At 36.4% G+C, this 18128-nt stretch overlaps 1 protein-coding gene across 1 annotated transcript in view; it reads right to left on the bottom strand.

Annotated features, from left to right (window-relative positions):
- Positions 1 to 18128, bottom strand: part of ROCK2 (Rho associated coiled-coil containing protein kinase 2) — a gene marked incomplete in the record, with an annotated part of 2656097 nt that overhangs the window by 503049 nt on the left and 2134920 nt on the right.

Here is an 18128-nt window from a genome sequence, read left to right as displayed (position 1 = left end):
AAGACAAATATAAAAAAATGTTATTTGGAACAGTAATGTTTAAAAAGAAAAGAGGTGAAGAAAAAGTACAAAGTAGTAAGTAATTATGCATTTATGGATTTTGTAAAAAAAAATAAGAATTTTTTGATAGAGAGAAAAATGTAAGAGATGAATCGTGAGAAGATTGAAAAGTAGTTGTTTAAACAAAGTTACTTTTTACAAAGGAAAAAGAAAGTGGTGATGCCTTATTTGAGTAGACTAATAAAAGAAAACAAAAGGATAATAAGAGAAATAAGAAATGAGAAAGTAGAGAGTGTAATGAGTCAACAAGAAATAATGAATTTAGTAAAATACATAGAAAAAAACATTTAAAGAAAATAAGATAAAAAGAAAACAAAAGTGGAAGGTTAAAAAAAATAAAACAAGACAAAGAATTAGAAAAAGAAATAATGGAAGATGTAAATGTGCTAAAATTAGTAAATTTTGAATTGGCTACAAGACTGAATGTCATATGTATAGAGACATCCTGATTGGCGATAGTAGTATTTCATGTAAGTGTTGAATGATTGGTTATAGGAAGGTTTTAGACAAGAGGAAATGTGTTGGAGCAATGAATTTTATATGAACAAATGGAGATAATGAATACATAAGAAACTGAAGGCCAACAGTATAATTCTGATTATAATTTTTTATGAAAATATAAAGGAGACTGGAAAATAAATAAAACATTACAAGAAACAATATTTGGGAAAAAGGGAAGTCAACACAGTTACTAATAAGAGAAACTGTAGATGATTTAATGAATAGGAAAACAGAAGTTAAAATTATTCTAGACTTTCATTATGTCCCATAAAATTTCATGTTGTAGCATTTGACAAGATACAACACGAAATTTTATGGGACATACTGAAAGGCTATAATAAGTGAGAAGATACAGCATATGAAAAAAAATAAAGTAAAAGTGGTAGTGAATAGATGGCTATGCCAAGAAATAGATATAAAGAGTGGCAGGAGACATGGATGTCCAATCAGCAGTATTTTATTTGCATATCTCATGAATGCAGTAGTTAGCAAAATAAATTCATTAAATATAGGACTGTAGAAGGTATTAGAATATCAATTTTGTTTTCATATGCAGATGAAATAGTGTTAATGACAAATAATAAAGAATGGATGGAAGACGTCATTAAGCAACTCAATAAATACTCGAGAGCCACAGACAAGAGTGTAAAGAGAGATAAGAGTAAATGTTTAGGAGAAAAAGGTAAAAACAGTGATTATTCAGTTTAACATGAAGGAAATAAAAATATTAGGTATAACATTTAGAAATGAGACAGTTATAATACAATGGAAAGATATAATAAAAAAATTAAGAGATATATGTTTATTTCGGAGAACATACAAGTTGTCATATAAAAAGAAAGTGTACTTAATAAATTCTGTATTATTGGGAAAATGTGAATATTTAGCAAATGTTTTCATGACCCTTACAAAATCTGAAAAATAATTCATAACAATTGTGTTTTTATTTATATGGGGATCCAGAGTAAAAAGAGGAATATTATATGTCAAAGAAGGAGGGCTGGGTTTAACAAATCCAGCGGTATATGCAGTATCATTAAATCTATACAACGTGTTGAGATGTATGAAAGAGGAAAATGGGATATTAATAAGTATTATAATGAAAACAAAATAAAATAAAAAATATGGTGTATGATGAGCAAATTTATAAGAAAAAGAGAAATTGTGAATGGGGAAATAAAAGAGTACCAAGAAAAAATAATATTGTGGAAAATGAAGTTAAGCGAAACAGAGGATGATAGGAAAATATGGTATTTGAACATAATGAATAAGTATTACTGTGTTTATCTATGGGAAAAGATGGAGAAAGAAAAATAAAAGCCATAAAATAAGAAAAGAATGACGCAAAAATATGTAGAAGGTAACGATTTTCTATGGAGATTATCAATAAAAAACTGCCATTGAAAGCAAACATGCCATATACAAATAGAAAGAATATGCAATTATTGTGATGAGGATGAAACAACAGAACATATTTTTTAAAGATGTAAAAGCGTGAAGAACTTGTCAGTGGGATAGATTTCTGTCACAAAGACTCCTGCAAGAAGATGAGCTAACATGGCGACTGTGTCTATTTCTGCACCTATAAAAGTCACAAATTTTGAGGGTGATAAGGCAGACTTTTCCCAATTTATAGTAATCTCCAACTGGGCACAAAGTTGGATAGTGGAATCTCTGGTTTGAAGGAGTAGATGCCTGGTGGGGGCAGTCAGGAGCCAGTCGTCCAGGTACGGAAACACTTGGAATCCTCATTACTGCCATAGATTTGGTGAACACCCTGGTGGCTGTGGTGAGACCAAAGGGCAGAGCACAAAACTGGTGGTGACTGGCTCCCAGCAGGTAGCGTAAGTGGCTCCTCGGCACTCTGTCCATTTTTATATGACAGTATGCATCTTGAAGGTCTACTGAGCACATCCAAGTGTCTTCCTCTAACAGAGGGACTATAGACTGCAGTGTCACCATCCAGAACTTGTCCTTCTTTACGGATTTGTTTAGTTTGCTGAGGTCCAAGATGGGCCTCCAGTCCCCTGTATGGTTCGGCACTAAAAAGAATCTGGATAAGTTCCGAATCCTACCTGGTCTGCGGGGATGGTTTGGATTACTCTGTTTATGAGCAACTTGTTCACTTCTACAGTTGCTTGATCCCTGTAACTGGGTGGAATATCCAGGATCCTCTTGGGAAAGTGAGGTGGAAGAGAAAAGGGTATTGAATAACCTCTGGTGATAATTCCTTGTAGAGAAAATAAGCTGCAAAAAGGATATGAATAAACAACCAAAACTGAGAAAAACACACTTTATAATAGCAAAGCTTTCGGATAAAATCCTTCCTCAATACTAATACAAACAAATCTAAAAAACCAAGTGGTTTAAATATAGGTCAGCAAAATCACATGACCAACAGTCCAAAGATCATGTGACCACAAAAATACAAAACACAAAAATAAACATAAGAGTGAAAATAAAATTGTTAAAACATAAAACTATCGCAATTTAGTATGTTGCAATTTAATAAGAACTGGTTTCAATGTAATCATATTATTTAAACCTGGAAAATGGTCAGAATTCAGCCTAAGAATTCATTCATACTCTTTTAATTCAAGTAAATTGCCACTATCCCCACCTCTGGCGGTAAGCCGTATTACATCAATAACTCTAAAAGAAAATCTATGCTCAATACCTGAACAAGCTATATGTTTATATAGAGCATTACTGTCAACAGCTCTTCTAATCTCTGATTTGTGTTCAATGATACATTCTTTTAACTTTCTAGTGGTCTTACCCACATAGAATGCAGTACATTTCACACAATTAGCTAGATATACCACATTAGATGTAACACAAGTGGTGGAAAAATTAAACTGATAAACTTTACCACTAATAGGATGTGTGAACTTATCACTACAAACAGCTACAATATCAGGGCAGCAAGAACAATTCAAACAACCATAAGTACCTGGCTTAGTAGTAGGAGTCCTATCTACAGGCCTTATAAAGTCTTTATAACATAACATACTCTTCAAAGACTTCATATTTCTGTATGAGAAAAAGGGCCTATCGCCAAGGATATCTTTAATCTCACTAGAGGCCATTAATACAACCCAATACTTCTGGATTATTTGTTTTACAAAGCAAGTCATGGTGTTATAACTAGTAATATACCTAGTACACATTTTTGAACATTCTAAATTGACAGGACCAAAATCATCCCCAAGGAAAATCGGCTTCAATGTTGTCCTCCTATTGGCTGAAGCTTTAGTTTTTAAATCTAATACTAAATTAGTGTCATAACCACTGTCCAAGAACTCTTTAGACATCTCATCCAACTGTAAATCAAATATAGTGTCATCAGTATTTAATCTACTCACTCTATTAAACTGTGAAGTCACGATCCCCTTGAAGACATGTGGGGCATGCATACTGGAATAATTAATATATCTTTCAGAGTTTACCTCCTTTTTGTGAATGCTAGTATGGATAGAGCCCTCACGCAGTTGCATCTTGACATCCAAGAAGTTAATCTCACTATCAGAAGCATCCATCTTAAATTTCAAAAAACTAGTGGTTGCATTTAGGTAATGAATAAATTCATTCAATTGTAGAAATGAGCCCTTCCATACCATAAAGCAATCATCAACGAAACGTTGATAAAAACATATGTTACTAACAAAAGGATTTTCCATACTATAGACATTAGCTTTCTCCCACTGGTATAGCACCAAGTTGGCATAAGTGTTGGCTACAGAAGCACCCATGGCTACACCAGTGAGTTGCAAATACAAGCATTCATCAAACAAAAAGATGTTATTTCTCAAAATTACATCTAAAAGAGAACAAATATTCTCAACATGTCTAGTCACAGAAGAAGGTTGTGAGATCAAAAATTGTCTAATAGATTCAATACCAAAATCATGCAGTATTACAGTAAAAAGGGATGCTATATCCAGCGTTACAAACAAATACTCACTTTGCCTAGAGGAACCACCAATACTATTGAACCAAACACGCAATTTACAAAGAAAAGCAGATGTATCTCTTAACACAGTAGTGCATTTAGATAAATAGGATTGTAATTGTGTCTGCAAATATATAGATATAGGTTCGGTAATCCATCCCCCTCCTGACACAATTGGTCTCATAGGGGGGTTGGTCACTGACTTATGGATCTTGGGTAGCCCATAAAGACAAGGAATAACTGGACAAGGGACAGTAAAGAAGTGAAATAACTCCAAAGTAATGCCACCATTGATTTGCAAGTCGTAAATCACCATGTTAACGTAACTAATACATTTTTTAACATCTAATGGTGTGATGCGTTTGAAAGCATCAACATCATCAAGTAAAACAGAGATCAAAGACTTATACTTAGGCTGATCCATAAGGACTACAGTCCACCTTTATCGGCTTGTTTAATTACTAAATCTCTGTTCGCTTGTAAACTTTTGAGTGCTTGATATTCATCAAATGTTAAATTAAAGCAAGAGAATCTCGAAATATTGCAGTCTGCATATAGCCTTCTTAACTCCCTCTCACACAAATCATGAAATGCTGTGACCACAGGCATACTAGAAGGTATAAAAGTACTGCGCCGTTTACAGGAAACTCCATTAATAGCAGAATTACCAAATAAAACTTTTAAATTTACATTTCTAACAAAGATCTTAAGGTCTGTGAGTGCAGTCACTAGATCATCCCTCACTGTGGGGATAAAGTTAAGGCCTTTGCGTAATAATGAGCAATGAGCAGAATTCAAATTAAAGGCTGACAGATTAAAAATGCCTTTAGTCATTTGCGACTTACTTTGCCCTCCCCTAAAGGGCTCTCATTCTTTCGTTTGCCTGGAATAACTGTCTGTCCCATAAACGATGATTTTGGTCCTGTTCCTTCAGATGGATGGCTCCGAGGCAATACACACAATTACTATGGCCATCTGTAACTGACATTTTCTGGGAGCATTTTACATATTTCTTAAACACCGAGGGTTTATGGTCTTTTGCCTCTTTAGACATGCTAACTGGAGAAGCAGAAAAAAACACAATGAGGACTAGGTCCTGTAATTTAAACGGGCCTAGCCCTGAGAGAAAAAAAGGCAGAGAACTAGGTCCTCTAACTTAAAAGGACGTAGGTAGAGAGAAAGACTAGAAGGTCAGAAACTACTAACTAGACAGCACACACACACTAATACGGACTATGAAAATGACCAAACTGACTCAGTGAAAACTAAGGTCAAACACTAAGTCGTAGAACAAGAAGGGTCAAAAGTATCAAAAGACCCTTAACGCCAACTGAATAACTAGATATCCAGATAAATATCTAAGAAGGAAAGTCTAAATACTAATTCTCTAAGACGAATCAACAGTGCACACGAAAAACAAGGTAAAATGAGTGCAAATGTGCACCTTTAACTGGAAACACTAAATATCTAATAACTACTTAAATTCTAAACTACAATAATAAGCACTGCAAATATCAAATAAGCGCAAATGTGCACGATAAATACAAAAAGACTGGTACACAGGAAACCAACGAGAACAACAAGGCCAACGGCCAACCAGTTCTCAGCAATAAAGAACCTAAAGTCAAGAAAAACACTTCAGCAAGTCTGAAACTACTCAAAATACTATTAAACACTATCAAAAGCTATATGAATTGTAACATTAAGCTGTAATACAATAAAAACAGAAAAAACTGTTAAACTTAGCCACGGCCAAGGAGAAGCACATCTGAACTCATAGACGTGGCAAACGAGATCTGAGGATTGTACTGGTGCACCATGGGATACCTACCTAGCCACAAGCCAGCTAGAAGACTTTGAGCTTTGTAATAGGCTGAGTCAGAGCCAAGGATCAGCTCCGAACCCATGTGTAAGAATGAAGGCGAGATAGGACTACAGAACATCAGTAGTTTCACAAAATTACAGAGTTAGAAGACAGCACTCACAGAGAAAATTTGAGATTTCTGCTGTACCAGAGAAACTGGATGGAAGAGACTGTTTTCATCTTATGCATGTTCAAATAAGCAATTGGACTGGTGTTCCAAAGTGGAATTTATTAATTGAAGGCACCCCACGTGTATGCTCCAAACCTGGCCACAAGGAAGCAGTCAAGACCTATATTAGTAAAAATACAATCATACCAGCAGAAACAGTTATTGATGACAAAATTGTGGTTAAAAGGAGAAGTACCAAAAACTGAAGACAATTGAGTGTTTGTAGAAAATTATTATATACTGTACATCAAGTACAAGAGAAGCAAGTTTATCGCCACACCTCTCAACTGTACAGAATTTTGCAGAATGTCCAGATTTTTGTCTCATATTTTTGGTCTTTTTTTGCCAAATTAGTGGCAAATCATTGATGATTAAAGTTAACAAATAGTGAGAGACATTTGAGTTTCAGATTTCATACCCTTCAGATAATTCACATTAATGCAAAAACTATTCTATTAAATTTCTAAGTTTGTGAAAGCAATATTAAAAAACTGTCCCTATTTGAGCCTTTGTCTCACTTTTATTTATGACTTTGTCCAGATTTCTGGCTCTAAAAGGTTGAGAGGTATGTTTACTGCTGTAATCAACGGACATCAGGAGGAAGGTGTGAGACAGAAGTTGCTGAATCCAGCTATCTTGAGAATATTTTTTCTTGAAGGATCAAAGACTTTTTTTGATTCAGAGCAGGCTAACAATAATATAAAAAAGGTGTATCCGGCAGAGTGAGCTAGCAAGCAGAAGGGGACTCTGCTTTTCATTTTTCTGGCAACAAAGCTCATAGACAGACTTTGCCAGTGAAACGTCTTTATTCCAAAGGAAAATGCTTGAGAGACAGAAAAAGCAGAGGAGTTGACTAGAAGAATCAGTAGTCTGGTTTGGGAATGCAGACAATGAGGAAGAAGATTGGCAACACTGACATTAGTGAATAAATAGGAGACTATAAACTATCAGTCCCACTGGGTGTCAAAAAAGGGATCAGAAATGTGGCTTTGAAAGAGAAAGTGGTTGAGAAAGACTGGAATTTTGTTGACTTTGTTAAATTCATGGGTGAACTGTAAAGCACATACCCCACTTTATGTCATTTATGTTTAGAAGGACACTGAAGGGAATGAAGAAGCAACTCTAAACAAAAGTTTTTGGTATTCTTAATATTTGTATAAAAAATTATGTTAATTGCATGTTATACTGTAAAGCAGTTTTACATAGATTACTGGCAGAGGCATTTTAAACGTGAAGTGGGGAGACTTATCAGTGATTGTTTTATATGTCAAAGAGATTAAAGGAATTTTTTTTTTTTTTAGTTGTCAGATATACAAGTTTCTGTAACAAGATAAGAAATGTTGGGCAGAAGCAATTCAAATTCAATATAATGGTGTGATCTTTGGTTACTAGGGTGGGGGTACAAAACTGCAATGATCATATTATATGCAGACTCCAGATAATAATTCCCCCCTCTTTTTATAGGGATCTAAATGTCTAGATTAATGTCTTTGGCCTACAACTGCAGACAAAATATTTTTTTAAGCAAACGGGTATGAAAAATAATTTCTTGCTTCTGCAAAGTTTTTAGCTTACATTTTCCCATTAGCAATTATTCTCAGTGGGGGAGACAATGTCTGCAGGATCAGTTGCAGGCACTTGGCCAGGAGAAATCTGTATATTATGTTTTGAGTGAAATTTACAAAGATTCTTTCATGCATCAGTAAAGTTGTTAGCCGTTCCTTTTTTCCTCATCTGAGACTGCTGTCTGCAGGTACAAGCAATTAATCTTGAGAGCTCTGAGCACTCTTTGCTGAAACAAATATAATATTTAAAGGTATACTGGCAAGTAGCTCATTTAAAAAGTAATACATTTTGAAACTGTGGGAAGTGAATAACTAGTAGCAGCCTCACAACAACCTTAAAAATTAAACATATTTAAGAGAACAATGTACAATTCTTTCTTTAAAAAACATTTGTTTACTGAAAACCTGAATGCTGCTTTTCACACCTGCGAGGGGACCACAGGCTGTAATTTACACTTTAGCACAGATAATCTTAATTTTAGATTAAGATTTAGATAATGCCTGTGGGTGCAACCTTTGATTTTGATCCCATATGGAGGGGTAATTTCCATCTGTTGTAAATGTACATAGTTTTGTGTCTTTGTACTAAGTTAAAAGGCGAACAGGGGTTGGAAAATATATTTAGTTTTTTTGAGTGTTTTCATCAAAGCAAAACATCTTGAAAAATGTGACATGCATTCAAATGTAAATGAGAAAAAGCAACTGCATAAAAGATCAGTCTACCAAAAAATATGTAAACCAAAACTTAAAAATGCACATTCAAAAGAACTGTCATATAAATGTTGGAAGTAATAGCTTTCCATCACAATGACTACTCCCATCCGTATTTTTATCATTGAATTCAAATAGTTTTATAGTATATACAAACCCCCAAAAAGTACTGAATTATATTAAGAAATGTAGGGAGAGCAAATAGCAATGTTGCAGGGGACATATTTGTATAAAATGACTACATGAATTTGTGAATAAAAGGATTTCAAAATGGATATTCAACAGAATATCAAGGGCATAGGAAAAGGGAAGTAATAATACCAATTGCTAGACGTGCTCCAGAACAAAAAGAAGAAAAGAAATAACAGTAGATTTGTGGTAGTAAGGCTTGATTGGCAAGACAGGAGGATTATGCTGGCATTCATTTACATTCCACTAAAAACTGCTATTATGGAGCATAAGGAATAATAAAAAAAAAGAAATAATCAGCTTTCAGCAGGGAATTCTACTTATGCGTGGGGACTGGAATTTGACTTGCAATGTAAGAATGTATTAAGGGAACACTGAAGGAATATATAACAAAAGAGGGCAGACTTCTGAAAACTATATGAAAATATTTGGTACGGAAAATGTAAACTTAATAGTACGAACACAGAATTTGCATACTATTACCCAATGCACAACAATTGGACTAGACTGAACAGAAATTATACTTCTAAGGAGCATGTGCATTTACTTGAAAGTTTTGAGAAGCATGTAATAACTACTTCAGATCATGAACCAATAAAAAATAATGCAGGATAATGAAGTAAAATTTTGACAATGCTGCTTTACTATTTACCTGTACAAAAGAGGGGGATTTAAGGAATGGGTAGTAGAAATTACTCCAGAGTTATTAAGGAAGAAAGAAATTTTGTCAGAAGGGAAAGCTAGCAAGTGGGATAAACTGAAAACAGAGTTTAAAAATGGGGTAGAAATAAAAGACGAAAATATGGGAACGAAGCAACATGAATTGCTCAGAGGGGCTGACAAAGGTTAAAGTATTACAGAACAAGGGGAATCTCACAGAACAATAAAAGAAGCAACTGCAGAGTGTTAAACAGAAAATAAGGAGTATAAGCATAACAAGCACATGTTCTGAAAGGCTGTTGTTAAACAACTAATTTTTGATAACATCAGAGGACAAAAATATTTAGCACAACAATGTAAGGAACAGAAAGGGTTGTTGCCAAACTTAGGGTGCCTATAACAAGAAAAATAGAGATCCTATAGAAGTATTAGAGATATTTTCATAACTTTATAAATATTTGTATAAAGTAGACAAATGCAGGAACCAATAAAAGGCACAGATTAAATATTTTTGTTTGATTAAATTATGCTAAGCTTTGTGGAAAATGAGGCTCAACAATTAATAAATATACAAAGAGATGAGATAAAACAGTGATGTATAATCAGTCAACTGGGAATTCTCCATTAACAAAGGATATCACTGTGGATGACTGGAAGTTAGGAGGGAAGAAAGTGATAAAGATTTGGAAGGTTTTGCTAAACATTTTTTTAAAAGGAAGGAAAACACCAGCATCCTGGAAGAAACCTGTGGCCGTTGTATTATTCAAAGAGGGTAAAGACTGTTCTTTACTAGAGGCGGGATATTTAGAAAAGTGAAGGAGCAAACTGCATAGAAATAAATGGATTCTGTGGGAATGATACAAAATAATATTATGCCGGAAGATGATTGAGGGTTAAGAGAAAGCAGGAATTTAAAAAATGTATGCAATGATGGAGTGAATGCTAACTGACAAAAGAAAACACACACATAATGTTTAATGCATGAACATGATGCATGCTAAACAGAAGTTATGTACTCACCATAACATTCCATATGAGTTTTTCATCTCGCCTTCATTCTTACACATGGGTTTGGAGCCAATCCTCGACTCCGAGTCGGCTTACTACAAAGCTCAAGGTCCTCAGACAACTCGAGGCCAAGTCCCTATCCCATGATGCACCTTGAGTTACCTCAGATCTTGTTTGCTGCGTCTAACAATACTATGTGCCATTTATAACTCTTTAGGAAAGAAACCCCATAGAAAGACTGGATAAAACTAGTATTTCAGGCCTGAAAAAAACCTGGAGGGGGTAGGAGAGTGGGAAGTAAGAACGAAGGCGAGATGAACAACTCACATGGAACGTTATGGTGAGTTCATGACTTCTTTATGTGAAGTTGTTCTATCTCGCCATTCATTCTTACAGATGGGTAGCGTCCCAAGCACCATCTTTCTTGGGTGGCTCACGGGAGTATGTTTTTCAGGACACTAGAACCAAAGGAGGCCCTGTCTCTGGAGGTCTTATCAAATTTGTAACGAGTGATAAAGGTATGAGGTCTTGACCAAGTGGCTGCTGCACAAATGTTGTCGATAGGAAGCCTAGCAGAAAAAGCAGATGAGGACACTGCTCCGGTAGAATAAGCCTTAATTTTGTGTTGTAAAGGTAAATTGGCAGCTGAATAAGTGAAGGTGATGCAATCAGATAACCATTTAGATAATACTGTTTTTGCCACTGGAATACCTTTCCTAGAATCTGAAAAGGAAACAAAAAGTTGTTCTGATTTTCTGAACTCTTTTGTTCTATCCAGGTAAAATCTGAGCTGTCTATGAATATCAAGCTTGTGCAGCATTTACTCTAAGTTGCTGGTGTGTTTGGGGAAGAATACTGGTAAATCTATGATTTGGTTAAGGTTAGCTTCAGTACAAACTTTAGGTAAAAATGAAGGACTTGCTTGCAGAGACACTGTCAGCATGAAAAATCAAATACGGAGGCTTTATGGACAAGGCCTGTAGCTCTGATACTCTACGGGCAGACGTGATGGCTACTACAAAGATAGTCTTCCAAGACAAAAATTTAAAATCACGAGGAAGCTGGCTCTAAAGGTGGGAGATGATGCGTGAAAGCATAAAATTTAGATTCCATGGGGTATAAGAGGATTTCACAGGTGGTCTGAGGTGGAAGGGCCCTTTGAGAAAGGCTTTGGATAGCTTGTGTGACATTATGTTCAATCTTTCTAAGCCAAGATGAAAACTAGAGATGGCGGCAAGTTGTACCCAAACTGTAGCTGCCACAGCTCCTTTATTGAAAAGCATAGTCAAAAATTCTAATATAGAGGAAATGGGGGCTTGGTAGGGATCAATGTTATTTTGAGAAGCCCATATAGAAAATCTCCTCCATTTGCTAAGGTATAACTTCCTAGTAGAGGATTTATGAGAAGATATTAAAATATGCTGCGTTTCGCTTGAAAGGTTATGGAACCTGGCTATGTTGGGAATTGGAACAGCCACGCTTTCAATTTTAGGGACTGAAGAGAGGGATGAAAAGCCCCTGATGAATGCATCAGAAGGTCTGGAACTGGCTCCAGAATCCAAGGCTCTTCCAACAGATGAAGTCGAAGGAAGGGGAACCAAATATGGCGAGGCCAATGAGGGGCTATTAGAATGATGGTTTTTCCCAGGGCTTTTGCTTTCTGTAATACTTTGGGTATCACAGGAATTGGTGGGAATGCATACAGGAGACCCGGAGGCCAATTGTGTACGAGTGTGTCCCTTGGGGAATCTCTGGAGGGGGGAATCAGGGCAAAGTAGCTTCTGCATTTTGTGATCATGTGGGAAGCAAAAAGGTCGCAGCAAGGCTGGCCCCACCTGTGGAATATTCTCTTTGTTATCTTTTTTTTGAGGGACCACTTGTGAGGCAACAAAATTGCCCTGCTTAGTTTGTCTGCAATCATGTTGGATATCCCCGGGATGTGCATTGCTATCAGAAGGCGCTGGGTGGATGTAGCCCACTGCCATACTCTTAGGGCCTCGTGACAAAGGGGATAGGACCTGGTTCCGCCTTGTTTATTCAAGTACTAGACCACTGACATGTTGTCCATCTGAATCGCAATTGTTCCCAGAGGGAGAGAGTCCTGAAAGTACTGCAATGCCAAAAGTACCGCTCTCATCTCCAGGACATTGATATGCAGATGTGACTCTTGTTTGGTCAATGCCCCCCCACCCTATCAGGGAAGCGTCCATGGTCACTGTGGCCGCTGGTGAGGGTAGGATAAAAGGATGACGTATCGTTACTTGAAGAGAGGTCAACCACCACCGAAGATCCTTTTTGCATGTGTTTGTCACAATTATGAGATCAGACATTGGAAGCTCTTGATAAGACCATTGAGTGAATAGCAGCCATTGTAGAATCCGCATGTGCATGCAACCCAACGGTATCGCTGTTATTGCAGCTGTCACCATGCCTAACAATTTTATCACTTCTGATGCTGCAGCCTTGTCTCTGGATATGATGTTCTGGACTTGCTGACAAAGTAGTAAAACTCTTTCTGCTGGAAGTTTTAAAGTGGTGGTGGTGGTGGTGTCCAATTCTGCTCCGATAAAAATGATATGTTGCAATAGTGACAAGGCAGACTTTTCTGAACTTATGGTAATGCCCAGATGATTGCAGAGAGTAAGAGTGGTGTCCCTGACTTGTATTAGCTGATGCCTGGTGGTGGCGGTGAGGAGCCAATCATCTAAGATGGAAACACCTGAAATCCTAAACGCCTCAGAAATGCAGGGGCCACCCAGTGGGGCTTCCTGAGACTCGAAGTCTTTACACTTAGAAAGGATCTGTGAGGCAGAAATGGAGACAGGCGCTTTTGGGGAGGAGGTAGTTGGCCCTGAAGTTGTAGATGTCTTGGGGGACATCACTCTCCTCATGGCTTTAAAGGCACTTCTGCTCCAATGAGAAGGGACCGCTGGATCTGAAGAAATCACTGATCCCCTCAGCACTGGAACTGTGGGCTCCGAACTAGAGGTAGGAGCCAAACTCATCCAAGGCGAGGCCCCGAAAGGCAAAGTCAGAACCGACAGGTCAGTCCTACTCTCCTCCCCGGACCCGACCGAAGAATGTCGGCTCCTAGACTCCTCGACAGGCGCTGAGGAAATCCAAGTAAATTGAACCAATGGCACTGGAGCAGGTGTCGGCTCCGAAGGCTTGACAACCAACAGGTCTAAATCCTCTGGCTCCGGACGACAGGTATGGCTCAGAGGAGGAAAAGAAGTTGATGGTATTACAGTTTTTGTCTCTGAAACCACTTGAGCCAGAGCCGATAAAAATGTAGCAAATGCCGGTGCCTGTAGCAACTTCTGCACCACACAATAAACATCCAAGTTGGACAGGCTGATCGATGACTGAGATGAATGTATGGATGGAGGCACTGACTGGAGAATGGGAGACTTTGATACTTTGGATACCGGTTCCAGGACTGGGGACCAGCTCCGTAAAGACAGTACGCTTGGCTCTGAGGGCTGTGGAGCCGATGTCAACTTTTTTTTTAGGTTTTTTTTCACATGAGAAGAAGAAGAAGACGACTTTGAAGACTTGGGAGACTGGCTAGATTTATCCTGGTCACTCAAAGCTTTCTGAAATGAAGATTTTTATAAGTCCTCTGTCTATGAGTTTTCTTTTTCTCTCATGTAGATCTCTGGAGGAAAAGGAATGGCAAATGGAGGAGCTTTCTTGCAAGTGCAAGGCTCCAAGACAATAAATACAATTAATGTGACGATCACAGACATCTTTTGTCCACATTTTGGACACTTTTTAAAGCCAGACTTAGGATGCTTGTCTTTCTCCTGGTCAGCCATATTAAAGTCTACGGTATGAAAAAATCTACTGTGCAGTAACAGACAGTAGTTTCAAAGTGAATACACACCACACACAATTTAGTAAAGTTAAGCTACAGTAATAAGCCCTAAACAAGAAATAGGCTGTATAAAACTGTGAAGTAACTATAACTATTCAAATGCACTCCCAAACACTGTCTAAAGTTTAAAGAATCTTATTTAAACTACAAAGCTATATAACTATGCTAATATTACAAAGGCACACCAAGAAGGGAAGGGAATATTAAAGGCCTATCAAAAAATGAAGGCCAAAAGGAGAAGAAATATCTACTAATAAGCTATCAAAGTTAAAACTATGAAAACTATCACTAACTATTATAAGAAATATCAAATTTAGCAAGTTATTAGGAAAAAAGCTACACTGGCCCAAGCTGTGCTAGGAAACCTCCGATCGATTGCAGCAGCAATCTAGATCTGAGGTAACTCAAGGTGCATCATGGGATAGGGACTTGGCCTCAAGCTGTCTGAAGACCTCGAGCTTTGTAGTAGGCCGATTCGGAGCAGAGGATCGGCACAGAACCCATGTGTAAGAATGAATGGTGACAGAACAACTTCACATTATGTTTTTTTTTTCCTTTTTGTCAATATATGCTTGCCTATGTCTTAATCAATAATTTAATACAGGCATTTAAAAAATCCTTTTATAGTCTTTGGAAGGACTATAGTACCAAAAGCAAAAGTAAAGGTGACAACAGTTTCATACTGAAGATTTTATAGAGGATAATTTAAAGTATTTATGGAATGGATGGCAGACAGTTAAGTTTAATTATTAATGATGACAAAATTATGTATTGGCCAAATGGTGTGATACTAAATAACAAAAAGGAATGTTAAAACATCTGGGTCAGACCATAACCTTTTTATGTGCCGCGGATTACCATTTAATTCACTCATACCCTAAAAAAAGGTGCAGTGTGCTGAACTTGGATATTCCATGAAAAGTCTGTAAAGCTTAATGCAGGAAACGTGGTCAAGATGGCCAATTTTTATCTGACTGTAATTTGATAAGTAATGTTGACAATTCTGAAAACAACTATGAAAGTTATGTTAATGTGCAAGTTGGCAATATCATGCAAGTTGCAGAAATTTTACAACCACAGAAAATGGGATAGTGATAATACAGAGTATAATATTAATACTAGCAATGTGTACTATGTACTAAATAATGAGGAAAGTAGAGAGAAGAAGGTGAAGTTGCTGCTACAACTGGGGAAAGGAGTAAGAACAAGGAAAATAAGACCATAAAAAAGTAGTCAAGAAAGCAAAAGGATAAAAATTAATATATTCGCTATTAATGCTATTAGCATTAAAGGTGACACAAGAAGGTTTACGATTTTAAAATGATGCAAAAAGCAACTGCATGAAAATGTAAAAATAATGCAAGAAATATAAATAAATATACATAGTACTGATTATGTACAAACAATTAAAGTCCCTCCTTTTTTCAGTAAGAGCTGGACAAAATTACAGTCACTCCTTTTTTCAGTAAGAGCTGGGATCTTTTACTGTCATACGCAGCATCTATTAGAATATCTTTTTGCCCTTTAATTGTCAAAAGAAAGCTTTGGAGGGATGACTGCACATAACACTGCAGAACAGGTTCTGTTGCTGCACTAAAATTCACTGCCCTTCTCTTTTTAGCTGTCACTAGTTTTCAGTACCGACAGGTTTTGTTGCTTCATGGTTGAATGTAGTTACTGGCACAGGCTGCATTGCCATCAGAGTTCAGTCCCCACACAGACATAGCCTGGTTAGGCATAAGAAGGGATGCCAGAGCCTTGGGATGTTAAGCAAGAAGAAAAAGGGAGAGGACACAGCCAATGGTGTGTAGGTGGCATATACTGCTAAGATGCCTACACAATCAATGCTGAGTAACTAATTTCTTCTAGTTCAGGTTGCAGGTCCCTTTGCAGTGTGAATGCCATATCAAACTGCTTAACAGTCATTGGATGTAGGGCTTTGGATTGAATGCCTCAAGTATGTGAGAAGATAAGGCCAATGTCAGAGAATAAGTTGGAGTATGATGCTATCAAGAATAGCTCTACTGGTAAACCAGAATTGCCACAGTGCTCCTTAGTAATATCATGCAATATAAAGTCCCAACAAATGTGAAACACTGAAATGTTTCACTGGGCAAAGCATTATCCACAACTGGGTGCCAAGTGCCCAGCAAACAGACACTCCTTTAAACAGCAGTTTAGGCATCTTGCAGTGCAAAGACAGATCTGAAAGTCTACACTGTAATAAACCAAAAAAAGCGGAAAGCTCTCCAAAAAATACCAAGTAAACCACAAGGAGGGCAAAGAAGCTCTGAGAGTGAAACGAATCGTCAGGCTAAAAAACTTTATTAAAGAACAACCATAAAAGCACTATCATAAACGCCTTAAATCCACATGCGTTTTCGTCCTAACCTCTGGACTTCATCAGATGTTTAATTTACAATAATTAATCACCTTTATACAATCCATTATGTTTCATTTTAAATAAACTAATCATATTTCACTTGGGCTCATAATTATTAATCAGCATTACTTCATTTCTACTTGGATTTTATCATATTATTTAAAACAAAATATATATAAATTACTATTCCATATTATATCAGTATAATGGTCTCATAATAAAATTTCATTATGGATATAAATAAGTTGATAAAAAATTAATTATGTTGTTAAAAAAACTATTTAAATCCATCTATTTAAAAAACAAATTCCTAATCGTACAGTGCCTTCTGCTACTTTTAAATATTGCATCATCTTAGTTAAAACTTTCATAATTTAGCTGCTCTCAACTTCAGAAGTGGAAGTAGATACATGTTCATTTAGACCTGGGGTTTTATTTGCTTCCAAAGTTACTTGCCACCATAATTCCTTATATCCTATTGTGTCCTCCCAAGGGCCACCCCTGACATCACTTTTAATTTGTTCTAAAACAAAAAAATAAAATTTATAATTTATAAAATTTATAACCCTCACATACCTTGGAATGTTTATACAAATTTAGCTAAATTATGAAAGTTTTAACTAAGATGATGCAATATTTAAAAGTAGCAGAAGGTGGCACTGTACGATTAGGAATTTGGTTTTTAAATAGATGGATTTAAATAGTTTTTTAACAACATAATTTATTTTTTTATCAACTTATTTATGTCCATAATGGAATTTTATTAGGAGACCATGATACTGATATAATATGGAATAGTAATTTATATATATTTTGTTTTAAATAATATGATAAAATCCAAGTGGAAATGAAATAATGCTGATTAATAATTATGAGCCCAAGTGAAATATGATTAGTTTATTTAAAATGAAACAAATGTTTTCTATTGGTTTGTGGTTTTAATGGATTGTATAAAGGTGATTAATTATTGTAAGTTAAACATCTGAATAAGTCCAGAGGTTAGGACGAAAACGCATGTGGATTTAAGGCGTTTATGATAGTGCTTTTACGGTTGTTCTTTAATAAAGTTTTCTGGCCTGACAATTCGTTTCACTCTCCGAGCTTCTTTGCTCTCCTTGTGGTCTACACTGTAATAAGCACCTGGGAAATACACTGACAAGCACTAGAAAAATACAGAAAATCAAGAAAA

This window comes from Protopterus annectens, chromosome 1.part1 (genome assembly GCF_019279795.1).
Source record: "Protopterus annectens isolate FY-2018-M chromosome 1.part1, PAN1.0, whole genome shotgun sequence".
In the NCBI taxonomy this organism is placed as follows: Eukaryota; Metazoa; Chordata; order Ceratodontiformes; family Protopteridae; genus Protopterus; species Protopterus annectens.
The sequence above is the reverse complement of the archived record's forward strand: the minus strand, read 5'-3'. Positions and strand labels throughout refer to the sequence as shown.